At 41.2% G+C, this 15,227-nt stretch overlaps 1 long non-coding RNA gene across 4 annotated transcripts in view; it reads right to left on the minus strand.

Annotated features, from left to right (window-relative positions):
- The window catches only part of LOC120518461, a 104,457-nt gene that overhangs the window by 11,342 nt on the left and 77,888 nt on the right, over nt 1-15,227 (minus strand). For 2 of the 4 annotated variants that reach the window (XR_005631236.1, XR_005631235.1), the window contains exon 2: nt 1,061-1,165. This is a non-coding gene — a long non-coding RNA (uncharacterized LOC120518461). Of the gene's footprint in view, nt 1-663; nt 734-1,060; nt 1,166-15,227 lie in introns of all 4 variants that reach the window. The other 2 variants (XR_005631237.1, XR_005631234.1) reach the window with 2 other exon arrangements.

A 15,227-nucleotide genomic window follows, 5' to 3' on the forward strand; every position in this document is an offset into this window, starting at 1 on the left:
GAAAGAGAACCATCTGGAGCGAGGAGTGGGCAAAAAAAGAGAGGAGAGATGGGGACTTGTGAAGGGCAGTCAGTGGACAGAGTGGAACAGCCCGAGGAGGAGAAACACAGTGAGTGGAAGCAGCATGTGGGAGTAACACTGAAGAGAGTTGAGAAGGAGTGAAGGAGTGGCGTCCTTCAGGGCCATGACATTGAAGCAGAAGAGGGAGTGTACAGAGAAGTTCAACAGAAAGAAAAGTCGACTTTCACACTCTTAACAGTGCTGGAGGGGGGAAAGCCGTGTGGTAGCAGAAAGTTTAGGGTGTCAGGTGTGCTCCACTCAGTCATAAAGCCTGAATAAAGACTTGCTAGGGATTCTTACTCCCTGAACTCCACTGAGTTGTAAATGTTACAATATCATCCATCACATTTTCTGAACAGAATTTCAGAATTACAACAATATGGTGTTGTCGAGTGGGGGAATGAAACAGTCGAAAAAATGAAATTTTGGAGCACCAGCTGGGTCATCCAATTTAATTCCCTAATCTTATACACAAAGACAGTACACCATGTTGCAGTACCAACAGCAGAGTTCAAAATTCAAAGAAAATAGCCTTGGTAGGCAAACCAGAGCTATTCTTTCAGCAGCTCTCTTGAGTAGGATGAAACTCTGTCCTGCGGTCACCTCAGTCCAACTAGGGCTCTTGACCAGAAGGAGCAGAGTCAGTTGCCCTCATTGGGTCGTCTTCTCATAGCTGTGTAGAGAAAGGAAGATGATGCACTTAGCAACAGCGCCCCCTCTTGTCCCAGGGAGGTATGACATAACTCTGATGAGCCCAGAAGGTACTCCTCTGACCTGCATGCTTGACAAAGGGCATTTACAGTGCAGCAAATTAAGAAACATCAAGGAGGTGCAGGAATGTGACATTTACACTGGGAAAATAACTAAAGATTTTAAAAACACAATGGCAGATGATGTTGGCTCTGGTACTTCTAGTGACAAACAACCATGATGCAATGGTTTTATTTAGTTTTGATTTTATCCACTAACTTGGGCTGCCAGGAAGTGTATGATGACTGACCTTTTTATGGTTATGGTAATGACGTCAGGTCTCACACCCTCTTGGTTGTCCTGCCTAGCGTAAGCCTGGCAACCCTGCATCACAAACAGCAAACAATGGCAGAGTCTGTAATAAAAACAAAATGGTGCCATGGCAGAACTGCATATCAAACATGTTCTAAATCAGTAAACCAATCTGACCATTACATTCCTTAACCTCTAAAAGCCCCAAAATTAAGTATACATTATTTTTTGATTCCAAGTAAAGCTGAAAAATATAAAATACCAGTAATGGCGCACTGCATGATAACATGCAGTGAATCCACTTGACTTGAGCATTTCTAGTTTTCATCCTTTTTTCTCTGTACGTTTAGCATTCGTTTGCTCAGAGGTTCATGCGCTTGCTGCTTCCTGAGCAGCTCTTCTCTTCTCCACCCTAGCGGTCCGCTTCTTCTCTTCTTTCGTTAGCATCTTTTCACGTTAAAACTGATTAAGTTAGCTTTTTTGTTGCAATTACTTAGTACGTTTTTCTTAATTTTTCACTTAAGTGCCACAATCTGCCTCAAGAATGATTAAAGATATGAAGAGATAGGAGAAGTGAAGGCGAGGTTGATTCTACAATAAAATAAAATAAAAATAAAAAGAGGAATAACCTTGGAGGTCAATCATCACCCCGAATGTGGGCAGTAGACATCATGTAGTATATGTGTACTAAATTTCAGGTCAATAGGTCAAACGGTGTGCGAGCTCCAGTTGATTTAAAATCCTGGACAGACAAATGGACAGCCACAGTAGCGTATTATATAAGAAGAAAGTCCAGGTCCTGACAACAGTTGGATAGCTTGTTTTGATGTTTCTTCTTATGAGATGAACCTAAGAGGTTATCTGGCACCTTTGATGTTAGGTGCACATCACAGGTGATCTGATAGATAGATAGATAGATAGATAGATAGATAGATAGATATGAAAGGCACTGTATAATAGATAGATAGATAGATAGATAGATAGATAGATAGATAGATACTTTATTAATCCCAAGGGGAAATTTATAATGACATGATGAAGAATATGGGATAAAAACGATCCTGTTTAAAAAACTAAAATGGGTGTGCACAGGTCCCCACAGTCCCCAGTAAAAATTCTCCTTAGGGTGGTACGACAGCATTGTTCACCACTGGTCACTGTTTAGGTCCTGCTGATGAAGATCATCTGTCTAGTCTGTGAGTTAAACTCCTTAAGCCCAGCTGACAGATTTCCTGGACCCCACCACTTTGTGAGTGGTCCTTACTGTTGAGGCTGTCAGTCCAACTTGTGGTCCGTGCCAGCTGTGGTGTATCCTCTTCTTATTGCCTTACTGTTGTGATGGAGGAGTTCCTTCTCCCTGTGGGGTGCAGTGCTGTTGACAAGTGCTGCCTCGGTTTACATGACATGCTCTACAACTTCAGATAACTGTAGGTTTTTGGCACATAATTCTAAGCATCATATCTGGCACTTAGGAGTTGGAAGACAGAGTGATTGAGAGGTGCGAAACAGATTTAGAATCCTGTCCTCTTTGAATATGGTGAGCAATCTTTGACAATTAGTCTAACATAATTAAGGTAACGTTAAGCTCAGGCTTCACTAGGTGTCTGGGTGAGACGCTGGTATCTGCTTTTCTTCTTTGCATCAAAAGATGCGAAAAATACAAATTTCCTCGAAATAAAAACATAATTCTTTTTTTTTTTTCTGATCTGCCAAGAGGAATTACGTGTGAAGCCCTCACAGGCAGCAAGTTTCCCCTCACTTCATTTTAAGATGGGCTTGGCCCGCTGTTGTGCTGCTTCCTCTCCAGAGGTCTTTAATAAAAAACCTCCCAGGCAGCGCTGCTGTGGCCTCGGGTTGGCCCAAAATGTTCCTCCTGGCACCTTTTCAAAAACTCACAGGCTGACAGGTTTGGCATGAAGATCAAGAAAACGGGACGTCTTCTGGAGCATCGTGTCAAGACCTCCGCTGTTTTGTTAAAAGGGATCTTCAGCTTTCGGAGCTCTTTTACTTTGTGAGGATGTGAAGGGGCGCTAACACCATGATAGCCACCTTAATTTGTCATAATCACAGAAGGATTCCAGGTTCATACAACACGTACGTGTGAGACGGGAAGAGTTCTTTTGTCAGGGATGATCCACATGCTGGCAGGTTGAACAGTGCTCATTTTTCTCCCCTCTCCCTCGCCCTCCTGTATTTAGCTCCTCTCGGGATTTCTGGATTGTGCTACAGTATTGTACATCCATGATAAATGATACAGACTTAATTTTTCCTCTGAGTCACTCGGTCTGCCTTGCTAAATGCCTGGCCTGGAGTTCCTCTTAGTAACACAACCACTTTGCCTACATGCCAGTGGGCCGCCCACCGCCTGCACCGGTCAGCTTGTTGCCAACAGAGAGAATGGAGTGCTGAGCTCACAGAGTTGAGCTTTGATTTCCTTGATGTTCAGCAATAATAAGATTAATATTACAAAACTGCAATTCCCAGAATATCTCATCTTTACCTGCAGTAATGAACCATTAATGACTCACGTCTTACAATAAAACTGTAGGTGAGGTGGGAGCACACTCCTACGAAAAACTGACTCATCGCATGGAGTTCCCAGTTTTAACAATGAGCTGGGGAGACTGTTAAGTGGCATGGACTGCATGGCAGGATGAAGAATCTCCTCATAATTATTGTACAATAAATTAAATGAAAGGTTTTCTTGAGGACACTTTGTGTCTCCTTTACTCCTTGAAGTTTCCATGGCCACACTAGAGAGGTGCCACACTTGGCTGGTGCATTTTGCCTCCTTGTGCCTTAATGTCAATTGTGCATGGAACATCTGAACAGTAATTGGACGAAGTTATCATTTAACACTAAAACACCCAACTGCCTATTTTCCAGATTTGCTTTTCACATTATAGGATTTGGGTAGGGTGCAGTAAGAAGACTGGGGTTCGCATCCCGGGTGTTTCCTGAATGGAGTTTGCATGTTCTGCCCACGCAAAAGAAAGGAACTGCTACTCCTGTCAGGCTTTGGTATAAAGATGGCTTTCTTTGAAAGGACTGCACAATCTAACAGAAGAAAAGGGCTAATCGCTACCCCTGACTGTATGAACCCTAAATGGACGCAGCTTGTTTCATTAACAATCATCAGTCAGTACTAAGTGTCAGGAAAGCAACATTCACATTATTCCAACAGGATTACACTTGTGATGGACTGTCATCCTGCCCAGGTGATGTTCCTGCATTGACCCTTATGATTTCTAGGATAGGTTCGCACTGCTTTGTGACCCTGCCCTGGATAAACAGGTTAGGAAGATGGAAAGTTGTATGGATGGTGGATGGACTGGGGTACAAGCAGGGCTGGTGTCACCATTAAGGTGAATTAGGCATTTGCCTAGGGTGCAGATCATAAGGGTGGTGGGTTGGAGTCCAGCCGCACACGTTATCTACCAAATAGTCGGTTGGCACACTAATAAGCTTGGCCAACCTAACCTAACTCTGACACTGGGCACAAGGCAAAAATCTGGAGCCCATTAGACAGGATGTACCCTTGCTCATTTACACTGGAGCAGTTCAGAGTCATATCTTAACAGTCATATCCTTGGGATGAAGGAGTAAACCAGTGTCCTTGGAGGGAAACCTAAGCAGATACAGCGGTTAACTCCACAGATATAATCACACCTCGATTTCAAAACAAGGTCCACAGAGTGGTGAGACATCAGTTCTAAGCACTAAAAATTCATCACCATCACTGAAACACTGAGCTTGCTAATCAGCCCTTTAGATGAATCTTCCATCTATCCATTTATCTGTATGGGCTTCTGCTGGGTTTTCCTCCTTGAGTCCAAAGACATGCAAGTTAGATGAATCGATGATGATGAATTGGCCTTTGTGTGAGTGTGTGTCCACCATGTTGTTTTGTGTTATAGAAGTGTCCAGGAAAGGCACCTTAACATCTGCGGTTCTTTTTATATTGGTGTACAAGTTAATACTGGAAATGCCTAAACTGTTTGCCTTTTGCATGTACGTCTTTTAAAACATATCTATTCAACATTTACTCAGCACAGATAAGCAGAAGAATATCTCAACAGAGGCCGAGGCTGGCTACTTCAAATCTGACACCTTACCTGGGGCAAGATGTTGCTCCACTCACTCGATGCCACTGCCGAGATTCGTTAACATGACAAATCGTCATCAGATTGCTTCCCTTGAAAGGGCCACACTTCCGAATTTCCCAGCAAAAGAAAGGAACTGCCACTCCTGTCAGACTTTGGTATAAAGATGGCTTTCTTTGAAAGGGCTACACAATCTAACAGAAGCCATTGGCTAATCGCCACCCCTGACTGTACGAACCCTACATGGATGCAACTTGTTTCATTAATAATCATCATTCAATGCTGAGTGTCAAGAAACAAGAGGACAACTTCAGAAAAGCAACACTCACACTATTCCAGTCATTACTTCTGTGTATTTGAAGGAGCAATCATGTGTAATTGTTAGACATGAAAATATTCAACCTAAACGATTCAACAAGGGGGTGGCACAGCAAGTTTCGTATCAGGTGGCTGTAGCTTTGGTTGTTGCAGTCATTGTTGATGCTTGGGAGAGGATGGTTGGTCTATGGGTGGCAAAGTCTGACTGAGTTACTGTCTCTTTGGCAGTTGTTTCTCTCTCTCTCCTTCACCTACTGCTTATTGTAAAATTCTTTGAATATATAGAGTCTTGCCGACTCTCTTATGTAACATATTGAATCATTCAAAAACTTCGGACAACACGATAAGCTCCCACGGTCTGCTTGATTGTTAATTACATTACTTTTGGCAAAACATGAAACATGCTAATCTTAAAGTTTCAAGCCTCCATTTCACATATTCCTGCAGGCATATACACACTGGTCAGTTTATCTAAGCTTAAGCATATACATTCTAATAAACAATTACATTCTTTTAACAAGTTTATACTTGTTTTCCCAGAATTCCTGTCTATGTTTATTTTGCATAAACTCCAGAATTTTATCTAATCCCAAATCTGACAGTCTTGGAAAACTATGAGTATGAATGATCTAATGAGTATAATTTGTACCTGCCTGCCACTTCAATTACAGAACATTTCCCACATGAGCTCAAAGCTCACAAGTTAAGAGCCATTATCTAAATAATTCTAAAATACAAACACACAAATGAAATATTATGTGTCACATTTAGCATACTATAAAATCACAATATTCCAACAGAATTATACCTGTGATGAACCGTCATCCTGTCCAGGTGATGTTCCTGCCTTGACCCTTATGATTTCTAGGATAGGTTCCTACTGCTTTGTGACCCTGCCCAGGATAAACAGGTTAGGAAGATGGATAGATGTATGGATGGGGATGGATGGACTAGGGTACAAGCTTGGCCGGCATTTGCCTAGGGTGCAGATCATACAACCCAGTAGCACAGGTTGGCTACCAAACAGTCGGTAAGTGCACTAATAAGCTTGGCCTTGGAGCAGTTCAGAGTCATATCTTAACAGTCATATCCTTGGAATGAAGGAGTAAGCCAGTGTCCTTGAAGGAAACCCAGGCGGATACAGCGGTCAACTCCACAGATATAATCACACCTCGATTTCAAAACAAGGTCCACAGAGTGGTGAGACATCAGTTCTAAGCACTAAAAATATGTCACCATCACTGAAACACTGAGCTTGCTAATCAGCCCTTGCGCTGAATCTTCCATCTATCCATTTATCTGCTTACGTCAGTGTAGGATCACGTGAAGTTAGAGCCTATCTTGGCAGCAAGTGATGCAATGTAGTAAATAAACCTGGACATGACGCAAGCCTACAGTGATGAGTGATAAGTGAACCCCGCTGAATTCACATCAAGTTCAGTGAAATACAGAAATTTGCGTGAATGTCACTAAACTTTATTTGGCTTTATTTTTGATGCACTTATGAAAGGTCTCAGGTTTCTGCTGACATCTTTGTTCTTTATGGTTCCATTTGGAACGACCATATTCTTTTTTTTGGGCTCTACTCTCATATAGACAGGACTGATACTGTATTTGCATTCCATGGTTTGAAGTTGGAGTTCATTCTTCTCTGTTAGGATGGGAAAACAGGAATGTTTCCTTCAGAGTATTTACTATTTATTCATAGAAAAAAAAAGCAGTCAATAAGCCAAGCACCAACATTATGTGATCATTCATTTATAGTTATAAAGGGAAGTCCGATACAGAAAGAGATGTTGTGTCTCATAAATTATTACTTTATGGGCACAGGTTGACTGCCTGGGGAGGCTGGCTGTAGCTGCGTTTTTCCAAAATTACCAAAGTTCAGCAGCTCTAACTTAAAAAATTGGATTCAACAAAAGCCTGACGTGCCAAAATGATTCCACAGACAAAAATCTTTGTTTTTAAAAGTTTTAGTTAAAATTCAAAGTAAAACAGTTCACAAAAAGAAAATTAAAATAGCAAAAAAAAAAAAGAAAAATTCTTGTTAAGAAAAGTTCTGTTCAAAGCTTAAGTCTTGTTACATTTCAAATCGTTACAAATCTCTTCAAACGTTTCTGAACCATTTCTAGACGACGACATTTCTGAACCATTTCTAAATGATGACAATGTTTTTGAACCATTTCTAGACGACGACATTTCTGAACCACTTCTAGACGATGATGATGTTTGTAAACCATTTCTAGACGACGATGTTTCTGAAATTTCTAGACAGTTAGAAAACTGTATGGCTATCCCATTTCTAAGCTGAAAAGGGGTCTTTTAAGTCCCTGTGTACTGGGACCTGTTCTAAACAACAACTGACTCAATTAACACACTGTATCTTAGTTATAGCAAGAAAGTTCTATCTCTTACTTACTTCTAGGGGGAAAAGACTATACCACTGTCTTTTGACTATGGAAGAAATGTATATTTTATTCAAATTAGGCAAACATTAATATGAGTTTAACTTAAAACTTTTAACTTTCTAAGATTGGCTCTTACACTGGCAATTTTGCACAGTTTCCCCAACCACTGGGTGGCAATAAACGACTCCACTAAGAACATGCCGGGCCACGTTACTTGCAGTGCCTATCATCCCCTATTAGAAGTTTTAATATTTTATTACTGCATAACATTGAATCACAGTCGACTTAATTTGGCTTTTTTGACACTGATCAGCAGAAAAAGATGCTTTACTGTCAAAGTGAAAACATGTCTCTGCAGAGTAGTCTAAATGAACTACAAATATAATTGATCCTATAAAGTAAGTAAGTATTCACTCCCTTTAGGTTAGTATTTAGTAGATGCACCTTTGCAAAAATTACAGCTTTGAGTCCATGAAGACAAGTCTCTGTCTGTCAGCTTTGCACATCACCACACTGCCATTTGTCCCCAATTCTTCTTTGCTAAACTGCTCAAGCTCCATCAGGTGTCATGGAGATCTTGAGTGCATAGCCTTTGTCAAGCCCTGCCACAAATTCTCACTTAGATTGAGATCTGGACTCTGACTCGGCCACCTCAGGACATTCACATTGTTGTCTTATAGCCATTCCTGTATAGCTCTGGCTTGATGTTTGGAGTTGTTGTCTTGCTAGAAAACAAATCTTCTCCCAAGGAAGCAGGTTTCTTGAAGACTGCCTCAAGGTTTTCCTCCAGGATTTCGTTGTATTTTTCTGCATTCATTTTACTTTCTTAATGTTATCCAAGGCAGAGAAGCATCCCCACAGCCTGATGTTGTCAGCACCTTGTTTCATGGTGGGGATGGTGTTTTTTAGATGATGTGCAGTGTTCAAACATAGCACTTAGTCTGATGGCCAAACAGCTGACCATAGAACATTCTTCCAGCTGACTATAGGGTCTCGTGTACCTTTTATCAAACTCTACCTGAGATGTCCTATGCATTTTTTCTCTTTGCTGCTCTCCCATAAAACTATGATTGAAGAAGCACCTGGGCACAGTTGTTTTCTGCACAGTCTCTCTAGTCTGATCAATTGTAACTTGTAACTTCTTCAGAGTTCTCGGAGGTCTCTTGCTGGCCTCCCTCATCTACCTTCTTCTAGCGAGTTCACTCAGTTTTTGTGGACAGCCTGCTGTAGCAGATTTTTATCTATAATTTCTTTATTACCGATTTAACTGAATATTAAGTGACTTGGAGATTTTCTCCATCTTGTGACTTGTGCTGTTCAGTCTCCTTTTCACAAGTTGCAAGTTGTGTTCTTGTGTCTTCATTGTGTAGGTTAGTCCGTCACATTGACTCACCACAAGTTGGCCCTCCCAGATAAGACACGTTTAGACTGCAATCAACTGAAACCCCAGGCAGAAGTCCTCCAGCGAACTAATTCAATGACCTCTAAAGACAATTGGCTGCACCAATGGGTGATGATTTAGGAGCATCAGATTAAAGCGGTGAATACTGGATTTATCCATCCATCCATCCATTTTCTAACCTGCTGAATCCGAATACGGGGTCACGGGGGTCTGCCGGAGCCAATCCCAGCCAACACAGGCAGGAACCAATCCAGGGCAGGGTGCCAACCCACCGCAGGACACACACAAACACACCCACACACCAAGCACACACTAGGGCCAATTTAGAATTGCCAATCCACCTAACCTGCATGTCTTTGGATTGTGGGAGGAAACCGAGCGCCCGGAGGAAACCCACGCAGACACGGGGAGAACATGCAAACTCCACGCAGGGAGGACCCGGGAAGCGAACCCGGACCTCCGAACTGCGAACCCGGACCTCCGAACTGCGAGGCAGCAGCGCTACCACTGCGCCACCGTGCCGCCCCTTATGGGATTTAGTGTTTTATATTTGCAGTCTTTTTAGACAACTTTGCAGAGATCTGTTTTCATTTTGACATTACAGAGTCTATTCTGTCGGTCAAAAATGACAAATTAGGTCAACTGTGATTCAGTGTGGTACAAGAATAAAACATGAAAACTTCCAAGGAGGTGAACACTATTTATAGACACTGTATTACCATTTAGGACCTCAGAGATCTAAGTTGCCAATTCAGTCCAACCACTGACTTGTGACTTCAAAAATCTTAAAATTATGGAATACCCTGATTACAAAGGACACCTTGAATAAAGATGTCAGTCAAATATGTACAGTATTACAATAATAAAAATAGATAGATAGATAGATAGATAGATAGATAGATAGATAGGAATGGCACTATATAATAGACAGATACTGTGGACGCTAGAGGCGCTGTTGCCCCGTTGAAGAAGATTTTAATAATAATATTCTTCAAATAAAGTGCACAAAGCACTGCACAATCCACAATTCTCAACCAACAAATCAATAATAAACACAGTAATCAAAATAACAATCCTCCACTCCCAGCAGCTCGGTCACACACCCTCCCAACTCCGGCTCGGTCTGCTGTGATTTCCCAAAGTCCTTTTAAAGTCCATGACCTGGAAGTATTTCTTCTCTGGGCCAACACCACATCTTTCTTCATCAAGTGTCCCAGAAGTACTGCGGGCTTCCATCCTCGTGACCCCAAAGTACTTCTGGGGTGGCGTAATCGTAAAAATCCCTGGGTTCTTGATGAGCTCCCCCTGGCGGCACCCATGGCACACAACAGGGCTGAAGAGATGGACTCCATGTCCCATGCTGCCCTGCGGGAATCCGAGGAACCATTTCCATCCAGGGGAGCTGCCATCTAGCATCCTGGGGGATGTAGTGCTCTAAAAAGGCTGTCTTCTTTTGTTGAGGGACGTCCCGGCCAGACTAAAATGCCAGCCGTCCATCACAATAGATAGATAGATAGATAGATAGATAGATAGATAGATAGATAGATAGATAGATAGATAGATAGATAGATATGAAAGGCAATATATAAGATAGATAGATAGATAGATAGATAGATAGATAGATAGATAGATAGATAGATAGATAGATAGATAGATAGATAGATAGATAGATAGATAGATAGATAGATAGATAGATAGATAGACTCTAGGTGTCCAATTTATTTTTGTGGGAAAGATATGCGATAATCTGTCCTCTTAAGAAGACATTCATGGTTTCCAAAAGTGTTCCTGCAGAGACCACGGAGGATGTATTTGTCTCTAAAAAATGGATTTGTTTGGATATAAATTCTGTACAGTTCTTGTCTGGTAATTAAAATGGGTTAAGATGCCATCTTTGAGATGAGTATGTGGGGCATAGTGATTTTAGCTCCAAAAGCAAGGAGGCATGGTCAGAAATAACAATTGCATTGTACTTACAAGATTTAATCATAGGCAAGAAGTTGTTATGTACAAAGAAATAATCAATTGTTGAGTAGCAATGATTGGTGAGTAGAAGGAATATGCTCTTGAGGTTGGGTTTAGAAATCCCCAGGGGTCTGATAAGTTGTGGTCAGTTAAAAACTGTGTAATTGTCTTTGCAGTGTTAGATGTCCTTACTCCTGTGACAGGAGACCTATCTAGGTCTGGATTTAAAACACAATTAAAGTTCACAGCCATTGTATTTTTATGAGTGTTCACATTGGGAATGGATGCAAATAAATTTTGCATGAATTCCGTATCATCGACATTAGGTGCATAAAAATTTATTAAAATCACGTTACAGTTAAATAAATTACCCAAGACAATCACATATCTGCCCTCAGGATCAGATGCTACATCTGATACCACAAATGAAACTGTTCTATGTATAAGAATTCCCACTCCTCTAGTTTTCTTTGTAAAGCTAGAATGGAACATTTGGCCAGTCCAGTCTTTTTGCAGCCGGAACTGATCCTTGCTTAGTAAGTGGGTCTCCTGTAAAAATACTATTTTAGTGTTTAGACCTGTTAGGTGAGAGAATACTTTCTTTCTCTTTAATTTGTGATTCAGACCTTTAACATTCCAGCTCACAAAGTTAACTTTCCAGTCTTTGAGACATTGCTCCTGCGCTTTTATTGTCCAATATTGCACTGAAGGCTATTGTTACATTGGCATTTATAATTACAAGGATTAAAAAGATAGATTAGAGACAGCTTGCTCTCTTTCTCTCTCCCCATGGTCCCACACCCCCACACCCCTGTTTTGCCTCCCTATGTGAGGCTGGACCCCAGAGCTCAGACTCCAGATGTGATTCCAGGAGTAGCCCTGGTCTGCATCTTAATCTTAACAGACACTTGATCATTATGGCCGCTTGACCATGCGTTTGAGAAGTGAATAGAATTGCTCTGGTTGGAGGTAGAGGCCATGTTGGTAAAGGAGAGTCTGCAGGTACACAGCAGAGTGATAGTTTGAGCCATTGTAAGTTAAGCATTTGTGCCCATCACCCTGCTGGGTAGACTTTTACCCATTTTAGGTAGACCCAGTGAGGTTATAGAATCAGAATCACATTTAATGGCCAAGTATGCATGCATACTAGCAGTTTGACTCTGGTTTAAGTTACTTTCCAAGTGTGGGTTACGTGATTAACATACACACATCTGTTAATTATACACCCGAGATATAAAAACAAGACAGAGAATGTACAGTAAATACAAATAGGCATACAAAGTGCTGAAATGCATCTTGCCTACTCTCTTTTTGTTCATCAATCTGTTGAGTTTATTGCCAATAAAACACTTTGATTTCTTGTATTTGGACTTGTTTCAGTTTATTTTGGGTTCAGGGATGCTACGAGAGCTCCCCCTCCTGTTCACACAAGACACGGAGTTCATGTCTCCTGGTCATAATAAATGGAAAGCCTCTGAATCCAGTTTTTGCTGGAAATGTTTATTTTTATTCTCTAAAGTTGGTACAGAATTAGAAGTCTCATCTTTACAGTTATGCTCACAATATACTCAGTGGCTGTGGTTTGAAAATACCACCCTTAACTGGCATACAGTGATTGAACTTTAAGAAAGCACACACACACACACACACACACACACACACACACACACACAAAGAAAATGATCTGTGGCATCTGGAGAAGCTGTCTACGCTCTGTTTTGCTCGTCCTTCTCAAATCTTCAGGTAAACAGCCTTACTGTTTATCTCAGAAGCAAATTCTTATCATGCCCACTGATGGACTTTGCCCCTCTGATGACTCATGTTTCTAGTTTCTCTTTGCCCTCCCATTGGCTTTCCTGGTACAAAGGACCCCACCCAAACAAGGCTGTTTACTTGAGCTGTGACAGAACGTCTTGTTTTGCTGGCAGGGCAATGGGCTGCTAAGGCGGTCTTTGGATGCTTACTATGTCAGATGTAAGGACTTAATACTTTGAAATTTGAATTCTACTTGTTCATTCACCCATCCACCCAACAATTTTCTGAACACACTTACAAAAACAAATATGTGAATACAACCATATTGGCGGCTACGTGGGCTAAATGCATTTCTCCATAACTGTAAGAGTATTTGACGTCCACCTTCAAGGTTGTAGGGCTTCCCTGCCTTCCCTTCAGTGGACACTGCATGTAAATCTAAATAAATAATTCTAAACAAATCTAAAATCCTCAAGGAGCACAATTTGCAATTTCCAGATGAATACATTCTGGAACTTAAAGATTCAACAATGGATCACTGAATGAATAAGTGTTATTTAAACCCGACTATAGCAATGGTGGGTAATCCCTGGAAATTCTGCAACACTTTATGCTCTCCCTCTTTTGTATTTCCCATTTATATATATATATATATATATATATATATATATATATATATATATATATATATATATATATATATATATATATATATATATATATATATATATATATATATATAGAATCACACATGCACATTAAAAGATCTTCATGCAGACTCTGCTGAGGTATGCAACAACCTCAGGGACTAGTGGGGGTCTATCTCTAATATTGTCATCTCCTTCTTTGCTCACAGTGCTGAGAAACTGCTCAGTGAGGGCAACTGACTCTGCCCCCCCCCAGTCCACCTCCCATAAAAGTGACTGCTTCCCATTTTGACAAGTGCAACCTGCCAAATGTTTGCCCAAACAAACTGACCTTAAGAAGTCAAATACCCTTTTTGTTGCCTTTTGCAGCCCGAAACCCCTAATGCAAATATGCTGAAGAGTGTGTCTTCTGTTTGTATTAGGTATTAAACAGGACAACTCGGTTGGCACCCCAGATTTTCCTTTTGAACCCTATCATACCTGCACTCAGCCACAATATATATCTATAAATCTTGTCAAGTCTGGGATGCAGAGTTGTATGAGAGACAGGAAGACGAGACCAGGTTTCCAAGGAAAGAATAAATTTATTACTGAGAAGGCAGGAACAGTCTCAAGCCCTTTTTCTTCAGCACACAAGCACACAGGTGAAAACTCTCTTCTCCAGATTAAAAGAACACAAAACCATTTCCATCAAGAAAGTTCAGTGGCTCAGAAGCAGTGGCCAGGGCAGCACAGTGTGGAGGAAAGAGGACAGGAGAGTGAGCAAATGGACAGGTCGGTGCTCAACTTTAAATGTGCTAAACTGCATGTGACAAACAAGTTATGCGATAACCCTGCAAACCTCCAGATGATTCCACAGAGTGCACATGGAGAGTGTGCTTGTTTCTCATAGTGAAATAGTGTCTAGGAAGGAGTTTTCGGAAGGGCAGTTGTGTTATTTTGCCATTGGTTTACTGTTTAACAGAGTGTCAGTGTGCAGCTGCTGTCACAGATGGCAAATCGGTGGCGATACCAATCACAAAATATACATATACATACATACATACATACATACATATATATATATATATATATACACACACACACATACAGTACATTATATATATAGACAGACACGACACCAGAGATACACAACACACACATTTATTTTTCCCTCTCCTCTTCACAACACAGTGCATGAACCACCAGTATAAATTTATCTCACAGTCCTTTCTTTGACACTTTTCTTCTGCTTTTCTTCTGCCACCTTCACTCCTCGAATCGCAAGTTCTATTCTCTGCCTCCCGACTCCGGCTCCTCGACTGGAGTGAGGTGGCCCCTTTTATAATGGACCCGGATGTGCTCCAGGTGCTCTCTGATGGTCTTCTCACAGCACTTCCTAGTGTGGCGCAAGTGCTAGAAAGCACTAAGGGTGTACCTGTTTCCTGGTCCACACATAGACATTTATATATAAGATTGGTTACATTTCTTCTGGGTTTCCAATTTGAGCACAGGCAGATCAAGTGACATGCTCAGGGTCACACAGTGTAAGCAGTGGGATTTGGACCCACAACCTCAAGGTTTGAAG

This window comes from Polypterus senegalus, chromosome 18, assembly GCF_016835505.1.
Source record: "Polypterus senegalus isolate Bchr_013 chromosome 18, ASM1683550v1, whole genome shotgun sequence".
Taxonomy (NCBI): domain Eukaryota; kingdom Metazoa; phylum Chordata; class Cladistia; order Polypteriformes; family Polypteridae; genus Polypterus; species Polypterus senegalus.